Here is an 8,811-nt window from a genome sequence, read left to right on the forward strand (position 1 = left end):
AAGCACTAGCTTTCGGAGAGCCGCTCCTTCATCAGGTGGGTGTTTTTCTGCAGAAACTTGGTGTGTACGTCAATATGCGCGATCTTTTGGAAGTTCATCCGGACTTTAACCGACCGTTCGTGGTGTCGACGGTACCCATGACGTGGAGGTGTTGGTGTTGGACTGGCGTGGATAAATTTAATAATCACGCAAAGCCATTTTAGATTCCACCAGTTGACAAACACCTGATGAAGAAACAGTGCATGGAACACTGGTGCTTCCAAATATGTCTGTTCTATACAATCTGGTGCTGTGTGATTTTTACTTGGATAGCTCTTGGCAATGTTTAACTGGTCGAAGACAGTGAAAGAATTTTCGTTCGTGGAGATGAAAGTTTCAAATAGTACCCACCTCAGCATAACAAAAATGATTAGGTTGGATGTGTGATGAATCTCCATAATGCGCTTGCGCAAAGTAAAAGCCGAACATACAACCACCTGATCCGTAGCCAGCTATACAAATGGTTGTACCACTGGCCAGATGCACAGCTGAGACTTTACATGCTGCAGGGCTGTGGTGTTAACAAGGACATGAGCAATAGCAGTAGCAGTCACAAGGTGAACAAAAAACAAAGATAATCACCATTATTGATTCACTTCAAATTGTCCTCAAAAAAACGACCATTGACAATCTGATCAGCCAATCAATGAGGTCCCTGCTGATCTTGGAAATTGCAACGGACTTTGCTGCGTTTTCACCATAATTTGAGGTAAACTCCAGCCTAATCATAACATCGCATATTCCCATTAATTTTCAGCTTTAGATTACGTTAATGACCTGTCCATATTTGCAGGAAATGAGTGAAAACGTCCTTCTGCTGATGTTATCCAGTGCAGAGTCGGCCAGAATAGAAAAGTTAAAGACATGAAACATCACTCCCATTTCTCTCTGTAACAATAGGTTTTCCTGAGTTGAATATTTGCAGGACTTGTCTTTACTATCTAAATAATTAATTATTTTCCAGGGAAAGATTCTTCATAAATCAATTAACATCTGAGCTGTTGAAACATATTTTACTTTAGATTAAAATAGTTGAACATCCTTTCCCCCAGCCTAATGTCCCAATCCTCCCTCCTCTTCCATGTAAATACCAGCTGCTCCAGGTGATGTTGGAGCTCCCAACCTGACGTTCCAATGCTCCTTGCTGCTCCAATGCAATAGAAGCGGCTCGACTTGAAGTTGGAGCTCCCAGTCTGATGTCCCAATGCTCCCTGCTCCATGTCAGTAGAAGTGGTGCAGTTCAGGTTAGACCTACCACTCTGATGTCCCAATGCTCCCAGCTGCTACATGTCATTAAACGCTGGTCCTTGTGAGGTTGGAGCTCCCAGTCTGATGTCCCAATGTTCCCTCCTCCATGTCAATAGAAGAAGTCCAGTTGAGGTTGGATCTATCACTCTGATGTCCCAATGCTCCCTGCTGCTACAAGTCATAAAAAGCTGCTCCAGGTGAGAGTGTAGCTCCCAGATGGATCTCGCAAAGCTCCCTGCTCCATGGTAACTGAAGCCGCTCCAAATGAGGATGGATCTTGCATTCGAATGTGCCAATGCTCCCTGCTGCTCCATGTCAACAGAAGCTGCTGCAGGTGTGGTTGGAACTCCAGACTGATGCCACAATGCTCCCTGGTCCACGTCAAAAGACGCTGCTCCAGATGAAGTCGGAGCTCCCATCCCGGGCAGCTCACATACTTCTATACCATTATAGAAATACTGCCCACTGAACATTTCCACCACTGGAGCCATAGGTGGAATATCCGCATCATGAGAACCTAATATTATTTTCAGTCACGACCGAATCATTGTTTCAAAACGTTATTCTTTCTTAAACCTTACTTAGAATGTGCATACTGCAGTCAATCCGAAGGAAGATAATGGTGCTAATTGATCTATGCTTACTAAAAATTACATCCTATTTTTCATGTTGAGTAACTGCGACTTAGTGAGGACAATTTTTATATTGAAATTACACTTTTATTGCAGATGAGAGAATGTGGTTTGCATTATTTAAAATTAACTTGTTCACTATGTAAAATGATCAAATAGATCTCAATTTCAAAACAAAATTGGTAACGTTGTCATCCATCTTGAAATGTGGTGTCTTCTTATTTCGACCAGATGGGTATAATAACGAAAAGTCTATTAATGATATGCGAATAAAGAAACTTTAAATCACAAGGTTTGTGAAGGTTTGTAGCTCAGGTTGAGGTTTAGGGTGTAGGTTTGCTCGCTGAGCTGTAGGTTTGATATCCAGACGTTTCATTACCTGGCTAGGTCACATCATCAGTGGCGACCTCTAAGTGAAGCGAAGCTGTTGTCTCTTGCTTTCTATTTCTATCTTTCTCCTCGATGGGGTTCCTGGTGGTGATGTCATTTTCGGTTTGTTTTCTGCGGAGTTGATAGATGGCATTTTGATCTATGTGTTTGTTTATGGCATTGTGGTTGGAGTGCCAGGCCTCTGGGAATTCTCTGGCATGTCTTTACTTTGACTGTTCCAGGATCAATGTGTTGGCCAAGTCGAACCGGACTACCAAAAATCCATAAACTAGGAGCCCCCTCAGACCCATAGTCTCATTACCCGGAACACCAACTTACAGACTGGACAAAGAACTACACGCTAGACTGAAATACGTCATAGAAGAGTCACAGCACTCCATCCATACCACCCAGGAATTCCCAAAAATCATCAGAAACACCAAAGTAGAGGAAGGGGAAGCAATGATCTCATTCGACATAACAGGACTGTTCACCTTCGTCAACATCGTCCTGGCAAAGGAAACACTTACCACACTTTTAGAAGCGACCATCACACACACCAACCACGATCAATCACATTACCAACGAAAACATCATGAAGCTAGTGGACCTGTGCCTCACGACCCACTTCACTTTCAACAACATAGTCTACAAACAAACCAACGGCCCACGAATGGGATCTCCGCTATCAGGATTCATAGCAGAAGCGGTAATGCAAAGACTAGAACAAACAGCCCGACCAACAATCAAACCAAAATCTAGGTCCGCTACGCAGATGACAGCTTTGTCATCACAAAACGAAACAAGATAGTAAAGACATTTAACATCATCAACAACACCCTCACAGGCATAAAGTTCACCAAGGAGGAAGAAACCGACAACAAACTCACATTCCTGAATGTCACAGGAGAAAGAAAGGACAACGGAGAACTACAAACCTGCGCATACAGAAAACCGACAAACACTGACCAAATACTTAACTACACCAGCAACCAACCCAACACACACAAACGAAGCTGCGTCAGAACACTATTCCAACGAGCCACCACACACTGCAGCACAGACGAACTTCGGAAAACAGAGGAGAACCACCTGTACAACGTATTCGAGAAGAACAGATACTCAAAAAGTACAGTTTGCAGATTCCTCAAGAACAAACCACGACAAGCAGACCAAACACAGCCAGAAACCATAACAACCTTACCATACATCAAAGAAGTTTCAGACATGACAGCCATACTACTAAGACCCCTCGGAATCCTAGTAGCAGACAAACCCACGTACACTCTCAAACAAAAACTAACAAACTTAAAAGACCCAGAACAACCCATAGACAAAACCAACGTCATCTACAAAATTCCATGCAAGGACTGCCACAAACACTACGTAAGGCAACAGGATGAAAGTTAGCCACGAGGATATACGAACACCAGCTTGCCACAAAAAGACACGATCTTCTCTCCCTCGTAGCCCTACACACGGATTAAAAATACCACCATTTCGATTGCGAAAACACATCTATCCTGGGACAGGCTAAGCAAAGACACGCCGGAGAATTCATAGAGGCCTGGCATTCCAACCACAATGCCATAAACAAACACACAGATCGTGATACCAACTGTCAACCAAACAGAAAACGAAAAGGAAATGACATCACCACAAACCACAGGAACCCCATCGAGGAGAAAGATATAAATATAAAGCAGGAGACAACAGCTTCGCTTCACTTGGAGGTCGGCACTGATGAAGATGTTACCTAGCCAGGTAATGAAACGTCTGGATATCAAACCTACAGCTCTGCAAGCAAACCTACACCCTACATTTTAAATTATTTTTCATGTTTATGTTGCATGAATCTGCAGTTATTGGTCCACAGTTCAGTTTAACTCCCTATAGGTAACATGCTGATTTCTCCAGTTGTTCATAGATCAATGTGATGCATCCAGTGTGTGCATAACGTGAGGGAGCTTGCTTCCCACATCTTGTGTTTATCTGTGCCTTATGTCCAGCATTCATCAATGGCGAGAGCAAGGGGCGAGGGGGAGACCAATGTGTAAGTCTCTCCTTGCCCATGCACGGCACCCACAGCGGCAATTCTCCACTGTGCATTTACAGCCAGTTCTCAGTGCCCCTTCACCCACGCCCTGCCCCTTTGAAATATCTCCATTATTTTGTGCTGTCTCGCTGTGCTCTTTTCACCAGGATGAATTACTTCTACTCAACCTCCTCCAGATTTCATCTGACAAAACATTCATTAAGAGTCCCTTTGCATAAACATGCATTTCGCAGCTCTCGTTATTTGATTTTCCTGGATGTCTTTCATACAAAAAAACATTCACAGCAACTTGACTTGAAAAAGAAAACCACGCTCCTTTTTTTTAAATCACAATGCAACCTCCATTTCAGTCAACAGGCTTAAACTATTCTTTGAAATTTTGTAATAGCAGCGATGCGTATGAACTGACTATTGGAGCTCCAACTTCAACACAATAGCTGTGACCATCTGAGAACAACACCACGTAAATGCCGTTGATTTCAGCGACGAGAGTGGGATTCGAACCCACGCGTGCAGAGCACAATGGATTAGCAGTCCATCGCCTTAACCTCTCGGCCACCTCGTCACAGATGCAGAACAAGCTATTACCTTATGAATAATTGAATTGCGTAAATTATGCAGAGCAGCAGATATTTCTCCCTGGTGTTGGTGAAATGAGAAATAACACAGTACGGTTGCAAGACTATGGTCTTACCCCTGGGTTGTGGGGAAAGTGCACTCCCACTGTCACACGATGCACACAGTGATCTGAACAAAAACGAGGAAATGACTATGTAACAAGGTCTGTTGAATTCTGTGAAGATTTGAAGTCAACGGAATGAAGAACCCGAGACAGCAGGAAGTGTTCTTTCAATAAAGAGTTGGAGAAAGCTCTTAAGGATAGTGGAATAAAGGGTTATCGGGATAAGGCAGGAACAGGATACAATTTGAGGATCTTCAGCCATGATCTCAATGATTGGTGGTGCTGGCTCGAAGGGCAGAATGGCCTACTCCTGCACCTGCTGTCCATTGTCTATTAAATTGCCTGTGAGGAATTGTTTTCCAGACTGGAGGAGAGTGCATAGTGTTGAATGTCATTATTCGGAACACCTAACTTCCGCTCAGATGTTTTTGACACGCACTTGTGTACAGAACAGACAATTTCAAAATCCTAAATAAGGCTAAATTGATAATTGAACTTACCAATGCAAAAACTTTGATCTGCATCATTTTCCTGGGCCGTGCGACACCAAGTCACTGTATGATCACAGCAACACAGTAAGCAAGTGTCAGAAGGAAAATGAGTGCAGTGCCAGTGCGCATGCTGGGAGCAGCAGGTGACACACGCGGAAGTGCATTTCCCACAACAGGAACACTTCCCAAACGGCGGACTGCGGTGGAAGAATTCACAGGGAGTTTACACTATGAAATTCGATGCCAGAGACACAATGGAGATCTGTCATTGAGACTTTCAAGATGAAGATTTTAAGATTTCTACAGATGCAAAACCAAATAAAAAGCTCATGGGTTAGAGAAGGCAAAAGATGAAATTGTACATTTTATCCATCTACCCATCTTTACAAATGAGTACCTCACCACTTACCTCACTCGGGGACAGAACCACTGGTGAAGATGATCATATAATCCCCGTTACTAGTCATGGAATCAGAGAAACTCCGTTTCCCAAACGTTCAGGTAAAACCAGGAATGTGGAGGTAAGCATTAATGTGTTGCTCCTGTGCTGAAGGTGACCAGTGCAAGGTATCTCTGTTTAAGTATAGTGGGGTGTGCTGTGCCGAAGTTTTAATTTTGAGCCTCATATGGAGCAACTTCAATTTGTCGTCGTGTTGAGGGATACGGACAGAAGGTGATATTGAGCAAAGTCAAGTTTATGGGAAAATACCGTGTTTGTGGATTGAGAAACAACCTTTTCTGGATAATGACTCCTTGATCAACAAACATACTGCAAGTATCTAAAACGTGAAGAGACATATGTGGAGGGAGAGCCGAAGGTGATTTTTCAGCAGATGGATAACGTTTCCCATGTGTACTGCGTTAAATTCCGGGAAAAAAGATGTTGAACTGGTTTCATGTTACACAGTTTGTTGCAAAGTCACAAAGGTTGTTGCAATAATCAAAAAAGAAATCACGTTGGAACGTTTGAATGTTGCATTGAACAGAATTTTGGTCTGAGCATATTTTACCTGAAATGGCGTGCTGCAGAGAAGTACAGAGGGTTAACAATACAAAAGGACAGAGTCTTCTTGGTGGATTTCTTGGGTGGAGTTTAGAATGTACGAAATATACATAACATCATGTGAATGTGGTCAAATCTTTAAAGTAGGTGTTGCCTCTCCAAGTGACGATTCAATTCCTACTCATTAGGATATCACTTCCGTCTGCAGTTATTTTAGGGCATCAGCTCCATTTACAGAGTTTCACCTTGAATAATACGCCACACCTTACCAATCCATGAATTTGTTATACTGAGTACTGTTCAGTTGTTCGTGTTCATGAAATGTCTTTGTGTCTGAAGTCAACAAATTCGAAATTGTTACGCAACCACACTGACTTTGTCTCAATGGTAAATTCTCTCCTTGTACGTTTGTTCGTGTAATTTTTAACTCACTCTGAAGTCAGCTTCTACGTTTTATTTCTGGAAAGTCGTTCACGATTTAAATAACTCTATTGAGTGTAAGAAAATCTCATCCAAACTTTTCTTAACCATTCACTAATGGTTTTCAAGCTCTAACGAAAGTTATTTATTCACGAGAAAGAGGGACTTTCCCGATTTATTCATTCAAACCTCGCGTTATGTGAAAATCTCATTTGCTTACATCATACTTGCGTGTTTCTGCTCCAGCATTTCCAAATCTCTTGAATAAACTCCTTCATTCTTTCTATCATCCCGTTTGTATCCTTTCTGATAATTTTATGTTTCAGAAAACAACGTCACTTGTCTTTCTAATATCTTGCTATCCAGGAAACAGCGTCTGTGCCCTTTCTAACTTCTTTACATGTTTTTGGTGGAGAATGAGGACAAGGATTACACACAATACTCCCACTGAGTGTGACCTAAAGGTTTTACAGTTACACTATGAACTCTTTGCTTTTTAAATATGACGCCTCTATTTATAAACTCCAATCAGGTAAATTCCTATCTATCCAGTTCAAGAACATCGTATCTATCACTTCCTTTATTCTTCCTCGGAATGTCCGAAAGGTTTGTAAGGCCAACATCTCTAAACCCCCATGTCCTGAGTCAGTCTCAGCTATTTCTAAAGGTGACTGAAGTTCAAATACTTCATAGTGTGTCTCCCGTCATTCCAGTGCAGACTGGTTTTGGACAGTAAATGCCATCACCAAAGGCCACCTTGGATCTGAAATCAACAGTTTTCACATTGTAATTGTCGTAGCTATTGTGTATCGTATGTCCGTGTACTTGTTCATCATTTCATGGGTCCCTGTATTGAATTCTACTGAACAATTATTTTGTGAATGGAGACATTTCCTTCACCACTCATTTGAAACTCAATGAAACATTGAAAAATTTTACTCATATGCTTCCAGAGGACAGTCCTGCCATTACTGGGATGAATCAGTGAACATTCCCCACATATCCTTGAAGGCAAGGATGTCCTTTTCCATTTTAGGAGATCATTACAGCCCTGAATCCCATGGGTGCGTTCATGAACACCAAAACAGTTGCAGCAAGACTTTAAAACGAAGATTTTGCTATCTGCTTACATTGGTTGTCCCAAAACTTACATTCCATATTGTGGTATGTTTGTGGATGAAAGCACTTTCTGAATCTTGAGCCATTATATTTCAGTTTTGTCAAAACATTATCATTCGCTGTTCTCTCTTTCCCTTTCAGTTTCCCGTCTTATATCACGCATTTTATCAGTTTATCTTAAGTTTTCAATAATTTCAATCAATCTCGCTCCTGATTACCAATCCGAGAGAATGCCACAATTTTGTCAATTTATATGCAGTGCAGGTGTAGGGCGCGGTGACCAAGTGGAAAGGCATTGGTCACGTGAAATAAAAGGAGCCGGCTGGTGGAATCTGGCTGTTCCATCAAAGTCATATTTAAAACATTTAACGTAATCTTTAGCCAAATCATATTGGCAGAAAATAAGAAAACAAAAATGAAAAAATTGCTGATGTTGAAAATCAAACAAAAACAGTCGTTGCTGGAATATTTCAGGACATCTGGCAGCATCTGTGGAGAGACGGACCCAATGGATGTGAAACGTTAACTGTGATTCATCTGCACAGATGCTGCCAGCTCACCTGTGATTTTACAGCAATTTCTGTTTTTGTTTCAGATTGGCAGATTTTGTCGCAGTCCATGAGAACAGTGCTCATTAGAATCAAACAGACAGCATGGACCTGGTAGTGTGAAATAAGACAGTAATAATGAATGAGTGGAGAGTGTTGTACTGGAAAAGCACAGCAGGTCAGGCAACATCCGAGGAGCAGGAG

General features: G+C 41.9%; 1 non-coding gene across 1 annotated transcript; it reads right to left on the reverse strand.

The window, feature by feature from the left end:
• Nucleotides 1-4,827: 4,827 nt before the first annotated feature.
• On the reverse strand, nucleotides 4,828-4,909 carry trnas-gcu (transfer RNA serine (anticodon GCU)). Its single transcript has one exon. It is a non-coding gene; the product is annotated as a tRNA-Ser (tRNA).
• Nucleotides 4,910-8,811: the final 3,902 nt, after the last annotated feature.

This window comes from Chiloscyllium punctatum, chromosome 18 (assembly GCF_047496795.1).
Source record: "Chiloscyllium punctatum isolate Juve2018m chromosome 18, sChiPun1.3, whole genome shotgun sequence".
Classification (NCBI taxonomy): Eukaryota; Metazoa; Chordata; class Chondrichthyes; order Orectolobiformes; family Hemiscylliidae; genus Chiloscyllium; species Chiloscyllium punctatum.